This window comes from Tachyglossus aculeatus, chromosome 4 (assembly GCF_015852505.1).
Source record: "Tachyglossus aculeatus isolate mTacAcu1 chromosome 4, mTacAcu1.pri, whole genome shotgun sequence".
NCBI classification, from domain to species: Eukaryota; Metazoa; Chordata; class Mammalia; order Monotremata; family Tachyglossidae; genus Tachyglossus; species Tachyglossus aculeatus.
Window position 1 is genome coordinate 19,892,566 of NC_052069.1, and position 15,860 is coordinate 19,908,425.

The 15,860-nt window shown below is 43.6% G+C and overlaps 1 protein-coding gene across 1 annotated transcript in view; it reads right to left on the reverse strand.

Annotated features, from left to right (window-relative positions):
• Positions 1–15,860, reverse strand: part of LDB2 (LIM domain binding 2) — an 892,398-nt gene that overhangs the window by 488,569 nt on the left and 387,969 nt on the right. The gene's annotated exons all lie outside the window — the stretch shown is intronic.

Consider the following 15,860-nt stretch of genomic DNA (forward strand, 5'->3'; position numbering starts at 1 on the left):
CTTCTCTCTGATCTCCCATCCTCGTGTCTCTCTCCACTTCAATCCATACTTCATGCTGCTGCCCGGATTATCTTTGTCCAGAAACGCTCTGGACATATTACTCCCCTCCTCAAAAACCTCCAATGGCTACCGATCAATCTGCGCATCAGGCAGAAACTCCTCACCCTGGGCTTCAAGGCTGTCCATCCCCTCGCCCCCTCCTACCTCACCTCCCTTCTCTCCTTCTACTGCCCAGCCCGCACCCTCCGCTCCTCCACCGCTGATCTCCTCACCGTACCTCGCTCTCGCCTGTCCCGCCATCGACCCCCGGCCCACGTCATCCCCCGGGCCTGGAATGCCCTCCCTCTGCCCATCCGCCAAGCTAGCTCTCTTCCTCCCTTCAAGGCCCTGCTGAGAGCTCACCTCCTCCAGGAGGCCTTCCCAGACTGAGCCCCTTCTTTCCTCTCCCCCTCGTCCCCCTCTCCATCCCCCCGTCTTACCTCCTTCCCTTCCCCACAGCACCTGTATATATGGTTGTACATATTTATTACTCTATTTATTTATTTATTTATTTTACTTGTACATTTCTATCCTACTTATTTTATTTTGTTGGTATGTTTGGTTCTGTTCTCTGTCTCCCCCTTTTAGACTGTGAGCCCACTGTTGGGTAGGGACTGTCTCTATGTGATGCCAATTTGTACTTCCCAAGCGCTTAGTACAGTGCTCTGCACATAGTAAGCGCTCAATAAATACGATTGATTGATTGATTGATTGCTATGTGCTAAGAAGCAGCGTGGCTTTGAAGTCAGAGGTAATGGGTTCAAATCCAGGCTCCGCCAACTGTCAGCTGTATGACTTTGGGCCAGTCACTTAACTTCTCTGTGCCTCAGTTACATCATCTGTAAAATGGGGATAATAACTGTGAGCCCCCCCCCCCCCCGGGGACAACCTGATCACCTTGTAAACTCCCCAGCGCTTAGAACAGTGCATGGCACATATTAAGCACTTAACACTGAAGCACTTAACTGAGAAGCAACATGGCTCAGTGGAAAGAGCATGGGCCTTGGAGTCAGAGGTCATGAGTTCGAATCCCAGCTCTGCCACGTGTCTGCTGTGTGACCTTGGGCAAGTCACTTAACTTCTCTGTGCCTCAGTTACCTCATCTATAAAATGGGGACTAAGACTGTGAACCCCACGTGGGACAACCTGATCACCTTGTATCCCCCCAGCACTTAGAACAGTGCTTTGCACATAGTAAGTGCTTAACAAATGCCATCCTTATCAGAGAAGCAGTGTGGCTCAGTGGAAAGAGCCTGGGCTTTGGAGTCAGAGGTCATGGGTTCAAATCTTGGCTCTGCCAATTGCCAGCTGTGTGACTTTGGGCAAGTCACTTAACTTCTCTGTGCCTCAGTTACCTCATCCGTGAAATGGGGATTAAGACTGTGAGCCCCCTGCGGGACAACCTGATCACCTTGTAACCTCCCCAGTGCTTAGAACAGTGCTTTGCACATAGTAAGTGCTTAATAAATGCTATTGTTATTATTTATTATTAACAAATGCCATCACTATTATTATTATTATTATTAATTATAATAATATTACTATGTTGCCAACTTGTACTTCCCAAGTGCTTAGTACAGTGCTGTGCACACAGTAAGCACTCAATAAATACAATTGATGATGATGATGATGATGATGAAGAACTCCACTAAGCATTGCGGTGGATACAAGATACCCCGATTGGACACAGTTCCTGCCCACACAGACTCACAGTCTATGTAGGGGGGATAGCATTTTACAGATAAGGAAACTGAGGCCCAGAGAAATTCAGTGACTTGTCCAAGTTCACATAGCAAAAAATGTCACAACTGGGATTAGAGTCCAGGTCCTCTGACATCCAGGTCTGTGCTCTCCCACTAGTCCATACTCCCTCTCCTGACAAGTTACGTGACTTCCCAAGTTTCCCTTGGAGAACAAATTCAGTCCTCTGGGTTCAGCTACCATGCGGATGATCCACAAATCTCCATCTCCAGCCCTGATCTCTCTTTCTCTCTGCAGTCTCACATTTCCTCCTGCCTTTAAGACATCTCCCCTTGCACGACCCGCTGACACCTCAAATTTAACGAGGCCAAAACAGAACTTCTTGTCTTCCCACCCAAACCCTGTCCTCCTGCTGATCTTCCCATCACTGTAGACAACACCATCATCCTTCCTGTCTCACAAGCCCATAACCTTGGTGATATCCTTGATTCAACTCTCTCATTCAACCCACACATTCAATAAATCCTGTTAGTTCAACATCGTTGAAATCTGCTGTTTCATCTCCATCCAAACTGCTACCATGTTGCTCCAAGCACTTATCTTACTTTGCCTTGATTATTGAATCAGCCTCCTTGCTGACCTCCCTGCCTCCTGCCTCTCTCCACTCCAGTCATACTTCACTCTGCTGATCAGATCATTTTTCTACAAAAATATTCAGTCCACATTTCCCCATTCCTCAAGAACCTCCAGTGGTTTTCCTTTCCACCTCCACATCAAACAGAAACTCCTTACCGTCGGCTTCAAAGCACTCAGTCACCTTGCTCCTTCCTACCTCACATCACTGCTCTCCTAAAATGCAGCCAGCACACCACACTCCTCTAATGCCAATTTATTCATGGTACCTCCATCTCTTTTATCTCGCCGCCAACGTTTTGCCCTTATCCTGCCTCTGGCCTGGAAAATCCTCCCTCTTCATAATCTGACAGACAATCCCTCTCCTCATCGTCAAAGGCGCACTGAAGGCACATCTCCTCCAAGAGGCCTTCTCTGACTCCCCATACTGGGAAGCAGAGTGGCTTAGTGAAAAGAGCACAGACTTGGGAGTCAGAGGTCATGGATTCGAATCCTGACTCTGCCATTTGTCAGCTGTGTGACTTTGGACAAGTCACTTGATTTCTCTGTGCCTCAGTTACCTCACCTGTAAAATGGCAATTAAGACTGTGAGCCCCACATGGGACAACCTGATCACCTTGTATATTTATTTATTTATTTTACTTGTACATATCTATTCTATTTATTTTATTTTGTTAGTATGTTTGGTTTTGTTCTCTGTCTCCCCCTTTTAGAATGTGAGCCCACTGTTGGGTAGGGACTGTCTCTATATGTTGCCAACTTGTACTTCCCAAGCGCTTAGTAAAGTGCTCTGCACCCAGTAAGCGCTCAATAAATACGATTGATTGATTGATTGTATCTACCCCAGTGCTTAGAACAGTGCTTGGCACATAGTAAGCCCTTAAGTACCATTATTATTATTATTTTTATCCTCTTCTCCCCCTCCCTTCTGCATCACTCTGATTTACTCCCTAGTGCCACAGGACTGTCAGTAATGTCCATGATTTATTCATTTATATCAATGTCTGTCTCCCCCTCTAGACTGTAAGCTCGTTGTGGTCATAAAATATTACACTGTACTCTCCCAAGCACTTAATACAGTGCTCTGCAGGCACTCACTATATACAATTAAACAAATGAATGAATGAATTGCGGGCAAGGAATAGACCTATCAAATTTATTATATTGGTAGATTGTACTCTCCCAAGTGCTTACTACAGTGCTCTGCACATAGTAAGCACTTAATAAATATGATTGACTGATTGATTGATTGATTGAATTCAATCAACTCTCCCTGGAAAAAACCTCAGGACCAAAGTGTTATAGGCTTTTGCAGAGATTACTCTCAAGATGAAACGGTGTCAGTGAGGTGATTTAAAACACTGAGAGTGTCTGGGGCAAGGTAGCGATGGGATCAGGAGTCCTCTTCATTGAGGCTCTTTTCCAAACTTGCCATTGATGCCTCCCCAGTAGTAGTTTGCAGTAAATCTTAATTTCCACAGCTGTTAAACGAGGCCATTCTCCAGCAAAAAGATCCTCAGTGTGTCATCAAGTCTATGCCCTGCTTCAGGGCACACTAGCAATATTTGCAGCGCGGCTCAATGGAAAGAGCCCGGGCTTGGGAGTCAGAGGTTGTGGGTTCTAATCCCGGCCCCGCCACTTGTCAGCTGTGTGATTTTGGGCAAGTGGCTTCTCTGTGCCTCAGTTCCCTCATCTGGAAAATGGGAATTAAGACTGTGAGCCCTACTTGGGACAACCTGATCACCTTGTATCCCCCCAGCGCTTAGAACAGTGCTTTCCACATAGTAAGCGCTTAACAAATGCTACCATTATTACTATTACAATTGTCATTTGTTAAGTGTTTACTGTATGCCAAGCACTGTGCTAAGTGCTGCGGTAGATACAACCAAATACAGCCCCTGATCCACATGGGTCTCACAGTCTAAATTGGAGTGAGTAGAATCCCAGCTCTGCCACATGCTTGCTGTGTGACCTTGGGCAAGTCATTCTACTTCTCTGTGCCTCGTTAACCCATCTGTAAAATGGAGGTTCAATACCTACTCCCCCTCCTACTTGGAATGTGAGCCCTGTGTGGGACAGGGACCGCGTCTGACCTAATAATCTTGTATCTTCCCCAGTGTTGGAACAGTCCTTGACACAAAGTTAGCACTTAATGAAGAAAACGATTATTATTAAAATAAATAAAATTAATGATGGTATTTGTTAAGCACTTACTATGTGCAAAGCACTGTTCTAAGCGCTGGGGGGGATACAAGGTGATTAGGTTGTCCCATGTGGGGCTCACAGTCTTAATCCCCATTTTGCAGATGAGGGAACTGAGGCACAGAGAATAATCATAATATTAATAATAATAATGGCACATATATACGTTGCCAACTTGTACTTTCCAAGCGCTTAGTACAGTGCTCTGCACACAGGAAGCACTCAATCAATATGATTGATTGATTGATTAAGCGCTTCCTATGTGCAAAGCACTGTTCTAAGCACTGGGGAGGTTACAAGGTGATCAGGTTGTCCCACGTGAGGCTCACAGTCTTCATCCCCATTTTACAGATGAGGTCACTGAGGCACAGAGAAGTGAAGTGACTTGCCTAAATTCACACAGCTGATAAGTGGCAGAGCCAGGATTCGAACCCATGACCTCTGACTCCAAAGCCCGGGCTCTTGCCACTGAGCCACGCTGCTAATAATGGCATTTATTAAGTGCTTACTATGTGCAAAGCACTGTTCTAAGTGCTGGGGAGGTTACAATGTGATCAGGTTGTCCCACGTGGGGCTCACAGTCTTCATCCCCATTTTACAGATGAGGTCACTGAGGCACAGAGAAGTGAAGTGACTTGCCTAAAGTCACACAGCTGGTAAGTGGCAGAGCAGGGATTTGAACCCATGACCTCTGACTCCAAAGCCCGGGCTCTTTCAACTAAGCCACGCTGCTTCTCTAAGGGAAGTAAAGTGACTTGCCCAAGGTCACTCAGCAAACGAGTGGCAGAGAAAGGATTAGAACTCAGGTCCTGCTGCACTTGGCTGAGGCTGGGGGTTAGGGAAAGGGAGAGCATAAGGGAGGAGAGTGGTTGAATTCCAACATGGAAATGTTCCTTTACTCACTACAGCCCCTTAAGTGAATATTTTCATGGATTTTTTTGTGTTTCTAATAGGGAACTCTAAACACAGATAGCTAAAACAGCATATTCATTCAGTCATATTTATTGAGCGCTTAAGCGAAGTGACTTGCCCAAAGTCACACAGCTGACAGGTGGTGGAGCTGGGATTAGAACCCTTGACCTCTGACTCCCAAGCTCGGGCTCTTTTCCCTGAGCCATGCTGCTTCTCATTTAGAATTTGCTAGCAATGTTACCGATGAGGAAACGGAGGCACAGAGAAGTGAAGTGACTTGTCTAAGGTCACATAGTAGGTGTGTGGCAGTGCAGGGGTTAGAACTGGGAGGCCTTCCCAGACTGAGCCCCCTCCTTCCTCTCCCCTTCCTCCCCCTCTCCATCCCCCCGACTTACCTCCATCCCTTCCCCACAGCACCTGTATATATGTATATATGTTTGTAAGTATTTATTACTCTATTTATGTATTGATTTTACTTGTACATATCTATTCTATTTATTTTAATCTGTTAATATGTTTTGTTGTCTGTCTCCCCCTTCTAGACTGTGAGCGCACTGTTGGGTAGGGACCGTCTCTATATGTTGCCGACTTGGACTTCCCAAGCGCTTAGTCCGGTGCTCTGCACACAGTAAGGGCTCAATAAATACGATTGAATGAATGAATGAATGTTTTGTTTTGTTCTCTGTCTCCCCCTTCTAGACTGTGAGCCCACTGTTGGGTGGGGACCGTCTCTATATGTTGCCAGCTTGGACTTCCCAAGTGCTTAGTCCAGTGCTCTGCACACAGTAAGTGCTCACTAAATACGATTGAGTGAATGAATGAACTCAAGTCGTCTGACTTCCAATCCCGTGCTCTTTCCACTAGGCCACAACAACAACATTCTTAGAGCAGCATCACAATAGGTCACCTTCGGGATCCAAATTTTAAAAAAAATCTTCCCATGCCCCATTTCCTCCAGTTACGAGTCATTCAAATAACACAGCCAGGTGGGTAGGGACTGTCTCTATCTGTTGCCAACTTGTACTTCCCAAGTGCTTAGTACAGTGCTCTGCACACAGTAAGTGCTCAATAAATACGATTGATGATGATGATGATGACGGTGTCCGTATTTTCTAACAAGCAGCCCTGGAGAGAGGTTCCTCTCTATTGTGTGTAGGCTTGATGAAGTGAAGTCGCTGTTGTGGCTGAAGAACCCTCTTGGTTCATTCAATCATATTTATTGAGCACTTACTGTGTTCAGAGCACTGTACTAAGCGCTTGGGACGTACAAGTTGCCCCTTCAAATTCGTTTAATGGCTTATTATCCCACTGAAGTTAACTTGAACATGTCTTTGTTGCTTACCATATTATGACCTTGAATTTGTACTTTTTAATTGATGTTAATGTGCTTTTGGGAAAAAAAGCATCTGACCACATCAGTGCTCTGCGCACAGTAAGCACTCAATAAATACGATTGAGTGAAGGAATGAAAAGGCAGGTATTATTATTTCCATTTTCCATATTAGGAAACTGAATCAGTGATGTCTGTTTCCCCCCTCCTAGACTGTGAGCCTGTTGTGGGCAGGGATTGTCTCTATTTGTTGCTGAATTGTACTTCCCAAGTGCTTAGAACAGTGCCGTCTGCACACTGTAACTGCTCACTATATAACTGAATGAATGAATGAGTAGGTAATAATAATGATGGCATTTGTTAAGCACTTACTATGTACCGAGCACTGTTCTAAGCGCTGGGGTAATAATAATAATAATGGTATTTGTTAAGCGTGTACTATGTGAAAAGCACTGTTCTAAGCACTGGTGAGGTTACCAGGTGATCAGGTTGTCCCACAGGGGGTTTACAGTTTTAATCCCCATTTTACAGATGAGGTAACTGAGGCACGGAGAAGTTAAGTGACTTGCTCTAAGTCACACAGATGACAAGTGGCGGAGCTGGGATTTGAACCGATGATCTCTGACTCCAAAGCCCGTACTCCTTCCACTGAGCCACAAGGTAATCAGGTTGTCCCACGTGGGGCTCACAGTCTTCATCTCCATTTTACAGATGAGGTAATTGAGGCACAGAGAAGTCAAGTGACTTGCCCAAAGTCACACAGCTGATAAGTGGCAGAGTCGGGATTGTGATTTGCCCGATGTCACATAGGAGGCCACTGTCTGAGCTGGACTAGAGTCCTCGTCCCCCGATTCCCGGGACCCGGGCACGTCCCACTAAATCATTTCCCTTCCCCAGAATTTTGTTTTGTTTCGTTTTATTTTCATTTTGTTATGGTATTCATTAAGTGCTTACTATGTGTCAAACAGTGTTCTAAAAGCTGGAGGAGTTAGAAGTAAGTTACTTTGGATGCCGTCCCTATCCCGCATGGAGCTCACAGTCTAGGTAAGAGAGTTAAAACTGATCTTGAAGAGGAAAGGGGCTGCCAGGGAGAAGGGCCCTCACCGTGCTCATCTCTAGCACCCTGTTGCCACGATTCAAAGGCTCAATCCATGGAAGAGGGGCTTTCATTAACTGGAGGTTCCACAAGGTTGGAGGGAAGAGGAGGGACATTATCAGCTGGGAGGAGCACTCATTCAGTCATTCAATCGTATTTATTGAGCGCTTACTGGGTGCAGAGCACTGTACTAAGCACTCGGGAAGTACAAGTCGCTTTCATTAACTGGAGGTTCCACAAGGTTGGAGGGAAGAGGAAGGACATTATCAGCTGGGAGGAGCACTCATTCAGGCATTCAATCGTATTTATTGAGCACTTACTGTGTGCAGAGCACTGGACTAAGCACTCGGGAAGTACAAGTCGCTTTCATTAACTGGAGGTTCCACAAGGTTGGAGGGAAGAGGAAGGACATTATCAGCTGGGAGGAGCACTCATTCAGTCATTCAGTCATATTTATTGAGCGCTTACTGTGTGCAGAGCACTGTACTAAGCACTCAGGAAGTACAAGTCAGCAACATATACAGCCCCTACCCACCAACAGGCTCACAGTCTAGAAAGGGGAGACAGATAACAAAATAAAACACGTAGACAGGTGTCAAGACCGTCAGAATAAATGGAATTATACCTATAGGAGCAGGACTGTGGCCCACACTTCTGTGTATTTTAACCAACTTTCTCCCTTCTACTTAGCCACTCCCTTCTCTCACTAGACGCCAGCTCAGACCTATCCTGCTTGCGACCCCTAGGTCATACATAGAGAAGCAGCGTGGCTCAGTGGAAAGGGCATGGGCTTTGGAGTCAGAGGTCATGGGTTCAAATCCTGGCTCCGCCAAATGTCTGCTGTGTGACTTTGGCAAAGTCACTTAACTTCTCTGTGCCTCAGTTACCTCATCTGTAAAATGGGATTAAGACTGTGAGCCCTCCATGGGACAACCTAATCACCTTGTAACCTTCCCAGCATTTAGAAAAGTGCTTTGCACATAGTAAGCGCTTAATAAATGCCATTATTATACCCCAACTCCTTATGGGAACTCCATCCTCCTTCACATCCGCAGAACGTGCTTCTCCCCATTCATTCATTAGATCGTATTTATTGAGCGCTTACTGACAGCTGTTCTAAAAGCTCATCAAGGAAGCTCTTCCACACTTAATTTCTTATGTTCCCATTTTTGCTCCCCCAAATGCCATTCCAGCATTTCTACAAAACCTGCACACATGGCTTGTCAAACACCCCTGCAGCACTTACCAACATATATTTTTGCTTGATTGTTTCCTCCTCCGTATAATTTATTTTAGCATGTCTCTTTCCCCAGCTATTATTGTAAGCTCCTTGAAAGCAGGGTTTGCGTCTACTAAACCTACAGCGCTATTGCAAGAACTAGGTACCCTGCTCTGTAGTGGTAGTAGTAAAGGTATTTATTAAGCACCCTGTACAGAGGAATTCATTAAGCTCTAGGAAAAAAATGCTGAATATCAGACATAGTCTGAGGTCCTTGTGGGGTTCACAATCTCAGAATAAAGGAGGGGAGAAGGGAAGGGCTACAGACATAAGGCAAGATGAAACAAAAAAATACACAATGTGAAAAATAAGGATAACCATATAGATTTACATTTATATATGTGCATATGGAGAGAAAGAAAGGAAAAGAAAGAAAGAGAGGAAAAGAGAATGAGAGAAAAAGAGAGAGACAGAGAGAGGGAGCAAGAGGAGAGAGTTAGGGCAGTGTGGCTAAAGGATTAGAGTTTTGACAGTTCTCTGCACACAGTAAGCACTCAATAAATGCGATTGAATGAATAATAGCTTGGTGTCTAACAGTCATCACTGAAATAATTGATTGATTTTGTCCCAGAAATCACCGATCAATGAATCAATGGTATTTACTGAGCATCTACTGTGTTCAGAGTATTATTTTAAGCTCTTGGGAGAATACAATAGAGTTGGTAGACACATTCCTGCCCATAGGGAGCTTACAGTCTAGAAAAGGAATTTACTGTCTAGAGAACTGAAGCAACTATTGAAGGAAGGAGGAGACCACGTTTGGACAACTCTGCAAACATGAACCATATTATTATGATAAGAGTAAGTAGATTGTTGCAACCAGTCTACCTCAGTGCTCAGGACAATGCTTTTCATATAGAAAGTGTTTAACTAATAACTTAAAATAAAAGTTAAAACATGATTTTTAATTTAGAAAAATGCATCTTCAATTCAGTTCTTATATTTTAAGATACGTCACACTGCATTTAATTTAATCCTAAATAAAATCAGGGACCATCCTACTTTTTCAGAGGCAGAAGGAGCTCTACACAGTCTGTCACAGAGACACAGAAAAGTAGTGTGGTCTAATGGGAGGCAGAAGGATCTGGGTTCTTATCTCTGCTCTGCCAACTGTCTGCTTTGTACCTTGGGCAAGTGAATTAACTTCTCTATACCTCAGTTACCTCATCTGTAAAATGGGCATTAAGATTGGGAGCTCTATGTGGGACAGGGGCTGGTTCCAACCAGATGATCTTGTATCTATCCCAGTGTGTAGTACAGTGCCTGGTAGATAGCATGCAGTTAACAAATACCATAGAAAAGGCACATAGAAAGAAATGGGAGGGAGAGAGAGAGAAAAAAGGATATTAAGAGACATAGGTTAACACCGAAATTGTCTTAAATAGGCAGAGAAACAAGTGTATTTCCAAATATTGAATCTATTACAGATGTCTGCTTGTTCTTCCTTGTCATCTGGGGTAGATACAAGCAAATCAGGTTGGACATAGTGAGACAGGGGCTCACAGTCTCAATCCCATTATACAGATGAGGAAACTGAGGCACAGAAAAGTGAAGTGACTTACCCAAGTTCACACAGCAGACAAGTGGCAGAGCCGGGATTAGAACCCATGAGCTTCTGATTCGAGGCCCATGCTCTACCCACTGAGGCCCATGCTCTACCCACTATACCACGCTGCTAAAAGGTAGTGGGGATAATTCTGCCTCCCTGGAATGACGATTCCTGTTGACCCCAAAGAGAAAAAACCTTTGTCTACTCTTTCAAGCTATCCAAGCGAAAAATAGACCACCTTCTGAAGCCGACAAGATCCATCCTGGATCCTCTCACAGGCCGAGGATTCAATACTGGAATGGAAGAATGGGAATGAGAAGACACAAATCTGTTCCACAGTCAGGTCTAGCACAGTCTAGCAAGCACACCCCTGATCCAACAGGGTAGAATCAGACTCACCCTTCTTGGTTCAGGAACAGATGTTTTTCACACAACTTCATAAATTGCTCAAGTATTCCATGACAGACTATCCACAAGTGGCTATTTGAGCTCAGATAATTACATTTCAATAGGATATTTACCAACATTCTTATTGGCCCTGAGTTTGAAATGGAATAAATGATTAAAGAACCAACTGCCTTTCCTCCTACTCTCCCACACTTCCAACCACCAACTCCGTGCTAAAATTGGTGGGGATAGGGGACAGGAATATTGTTCTCCACTGGGGATCTTTGCAACTTAGTGATGCCCGTCCTAAATAACGTTCGTCTTTCCTATATACACACGGGTTATGTAATAATATCATAATGATAATAATAATGGTACTTGTTAAGCACTTACCATGTGCCAGGCACTGTACTAAGTGCTGGGGTGGATACAAGCTAATCAGTTTGGAAACAGTCCCTGTCTCGTACAGGGCTCACAGTCTTCACCCCCATTTTACAGATGAGGTAACTGAGGCAAAGAAAAGTGAAATGACTTGCCCAATACCACACAGCTGAGAAGGGGGGAACAGGATTAGAACCCATGACCTTCTGACTCTCAGGTCTGTGCTCTAACCATTAGGCCATGATGTCTACCCATCCCTGGAACTTTACTACAGAGCAGCAATGTAAAGGAGCTAAAATTAGCTGTTAAACCCAGAGAACAGAAACAGCTAACAAATGTATCTCTGTTAGACTGCTGTCAGAAACAAGATTTTTATCAGAAATGTTGTTTTTCAAAAGACACCAGAATAATTTCCTCCTAATAAATTTCCATCGTATTCAGAGGAGCTAAGAAACTGACAGTAGCTGCAAGCCTCCTGGGAGTAGGAGAAGCTCAAGTAGCTTTGTAACAGTGGATTTGACGTGAGAAGGAGGCATAGAGCCTCTAAAATTGTGTCTAAAGACATGGGGGCATTAATGAGGCTGAAAGTCTCTTGAAAAGCACCTTCGTTTTTCAGTTAATGGCAATTCCTTTCCCTTTAGATTAGAGAAAGCAAGTTTGCATACTTATTCATTTTTGGAGAAGAGAAAGGAAATTTTTGCCAGTAGCTTTGATTCAGGGATGTTAAAATGGCAGTACTGAGTGGATGCTGCCTAATCTTGACTACTTTCAATTTCTCTGAAGTGATCCAGACCCATTTTTATTTAAAAAAAAAGTTTATAAAAATGCCCGAAAGAACAGTCTTGAAGACTAATCACCCATCAGTTCATTCAAATAGTGCTAATGATCGGTTTAATTGGTAAAGTCATTTATTTAAATTAGTTAACATCCAATTCTACCCCCTTCCCCCATAGAATTATTTCATTAATGGAGACCGGGGGCCCTTTTTCGGTAAATAGGATGGGTAGAATAAAGAACAATGTGCTTCTATATCCTGATCAGCAAACACATTTAAACCCCAAACTCTCTGCCCCTCCCCCTGGGGTCAGAGAGCAGCTTCTTTTGAACAATGAGTAATGGAATGCAGTGAAATGTAGGGTAGAAAGTGGGGAGGCTTAGCCGGGAGGGGGAGGAGGAAGAGTATGTAAGAAGAAATACTATTCAAGGCATCAAACTCGTTTCATTTGTGATTTAGTGAGGCAACTGCAGCTTTTCCTGAACTTTCCAGGGAAGGGATGAATAGAGATCCCGAGGTTGTACAAGAAACTCCTATTTAGCTATAAAACGGCAGACTCCCTTTTTCAGAATTGTGTCACTTGACGTGGGCTTCTAAGACAAGACGCGTTGCTCAGAGTTGACAAAAATCTAGATATTGCTCTAGATACGAACAAACTTACTTGTTAAGTTGGGGGGCGGGGGTGCCTAAATCAAAGAAAATGAAAGAAAAGGATGAGATAATTAACATACCGTTCAACACACGCCTGTCAATTCCTGAATCTGTCATGTTGCCATAGAGCGTATTTTGATGAGAAAAAAGAAAAAAAGAGAGAGGGGGAGCTATGCAAGAACAGTTAATATTTCTTTGGGTTAGACATTTCAGTTTTTACATTCCGTGTCTTTATCCCTTCAGTAATCGGGTTTTATCTGAATTTTATTGTGTTCTCTACATCTTTCAAGTAGCAAGTTGATATTAACCTCTGGTGTTCACACGATATTATGGAAGTCTGTACATAGCAGCCAAGCCTAGCAGTGGCACATTTCCTCTTAATTTAATAAAGATTTTCAACTGAATGCTCTGCACCACTGACTAGGCAGGAAAGCTATTTTCCTTGTGAAAGTTTCCAGCTCATGAATACCCTCCCACACTCCTCCATTTCTGCCTCGGGAAGCCTCCTTCAACCAACACCCGCCTCCCGCCAGCTCCTACTGAGAGGTCATATGGCAGCAGGAAAACCAGACCCCTGTTTACATCTCAGTGGGCAGATTACACCGGGAAGAATGGCACCGTAATTGTTCACCATTTCTAGTGATTAAAAATACTAAAATATAAATGACTCCCCCCTCTGCTCTCCCTTCCCCTCACACACTCCCAACGTATATGTGGGTGCTGTTCGCATGGGGGTGGGTGAATTGAGTTTTAGAACAGTGTTTTGCACATAGTAAGCGCTTAATAAATGCCATTAAAAAAAAGAACATGTCAAGGTGAGCATGCTAGTGGACTGCTGCTTTTCCGAGGTATACCCATAATTATTTAAGGGGGCTGGACACCAGGTGAAGCAAGGGGAGGGAGTTGTGGGGAGGAAAATCTTAGCAGACTGTGTCCTGAGAGAGAATGCGATAACCCAAGTGAAAAGTGTCATGCAAAATATGATTTAGAATTTGGAAAAGAAGTACTCTATTGGTGAGATTTCACTGAGATTACCTCGAAATTGAGTAGATTTCCAGTGGGTTCTATTGCGAAGAAGCACACTAAAGGGAGAGACTTGGGGACTTTTCCTCAGGGGATATATGTGGTTATACCTCCAGATGATCTCGTAACAGTCTGAAAATGAGATACAAAGAGCTCTATTCTGCCCTCATTTATGCAGCACTTAACTCAGATTTTCATGCCATTTAAACAAGAATGCCACATAATGTGTCTCAATCGTTTCAATGTTACCACCTCTCGGTTTTCTCTTATCAAGATTATCCCTCACAACTTATATTTCCCGGGGGAGCAGAGGTAGGTTTTATCAAAGTTCATGGGGAGAGGGCAAGGATAATGGACGAAGAAGGAAGGTGAGAATAAGAGTCGGGGAGAAAGGTTGAAATTTCACTGGAAGGGGAAAATAACCAACCAAATGAACAGATAAACAAGTGACTTCAAAGATTAGAGATGCATTTTGTTTTCCTGACTTTTTTCTACCAGCATAACTTAGCCAGTACAGCATCCATAAATGCTAGGACAGAAGCAATGTGCCTTAGTGGATAGAGCACAGGCCTGGAAGTAAGAAGGACACCTGTCCACATGCTTTGTTTTGTTGTGTCTCCCCCTTCTAGACTGTGAGCCCCTTGTTGGATAGGGACCATCTCTATATGTTGCCAACTTGTACTTCCAAAGCGCTTAGTACAGTGCTCTGCACACAGTAAGTGCTCAATCATTACGATTGAATGAATGAATGCTCTGCACACAGTAAGCACTCAATGAATATGATTAATTGAATTAATGAATGAATGAACAAAAGGATCTGACTTCTAATCCCAGCTCTGTCACACGTCTGCTGTGTTACCTTGAGCAAATCATGTCACTTCTCTGGGCCTCAGTTACCTCATCTGCAAAATGGGATTAAGATTGTGAGCCCCATATGGAACAGGGACTTTATCTAAGCTGATTAACTTGTATCTACCCAGTGCTTGACATATAGTAAGTGCTTAGCAAGTAACATTTTTATCATTGTTATTACAATTACTATCATTATTATTATTATTTGAATAGATAGATATTATACCTCATGGAAACCTATTACATAATTAAATCACATTGACCACAGTGATAGAAAGCTGACTCTGGAGGTGAAATTATTTAGGAATGCTTGCTGTGCCTTTTGGCCTGCATCACAAAAGGATAATGATAATAATAATAACAATAATGATGATACTTGTCAAGTGCTTACTATGTGCCAAGCACTGTTCTAAGTGCTGGGGGGATACAAGGTGATCAGGTTGTCCCACATGGGACTCACAATCTTCATCTCCATTTTACTGATGAGGGAACTGAGGCCTAGAGAAGTGAAGTGACTTGCCCAAGGTCACACAGCTGACAAGCAGTGGAGCCGGGATTAGAACCCATGACCTCTGACTCCCAAGCCTGGGCTCTTTCCACTGAGCCATGCTGCTTCTCAATAATAATAATAATAATAATAATAATAATAATAATAATAATAATGCTCACTAAATAATTATTATTTTATTATTATTATTATGGTATTTATTAAGTGCTTACTATATGCCAGGCACTGTACTAAGCCCTAGGGTGGATACCAGCAAATTGGGTTGAACACAGTCCCTATCCCATTTGGGACTCATAGTCTCAAGACTGTGAGCCCGTTCTGGGCAGGGATTGTCTCTATTTGTTGCTGAACTGTATACTCCAAGTGCTTAGTACAGTGTTCTGCACACTGCAATTGCTCAGAAAATACAAACAAATGAATTGCCATTTAACAGATGAGGTAACCGAGGCCCAGAGAAGTGAAGTGACTTGTCCAAAATCACACAGCAGACAAGTGGTGGAGCCAGGATTAGAACCCATGACCTTCTCACTGCCAAGCCTGTG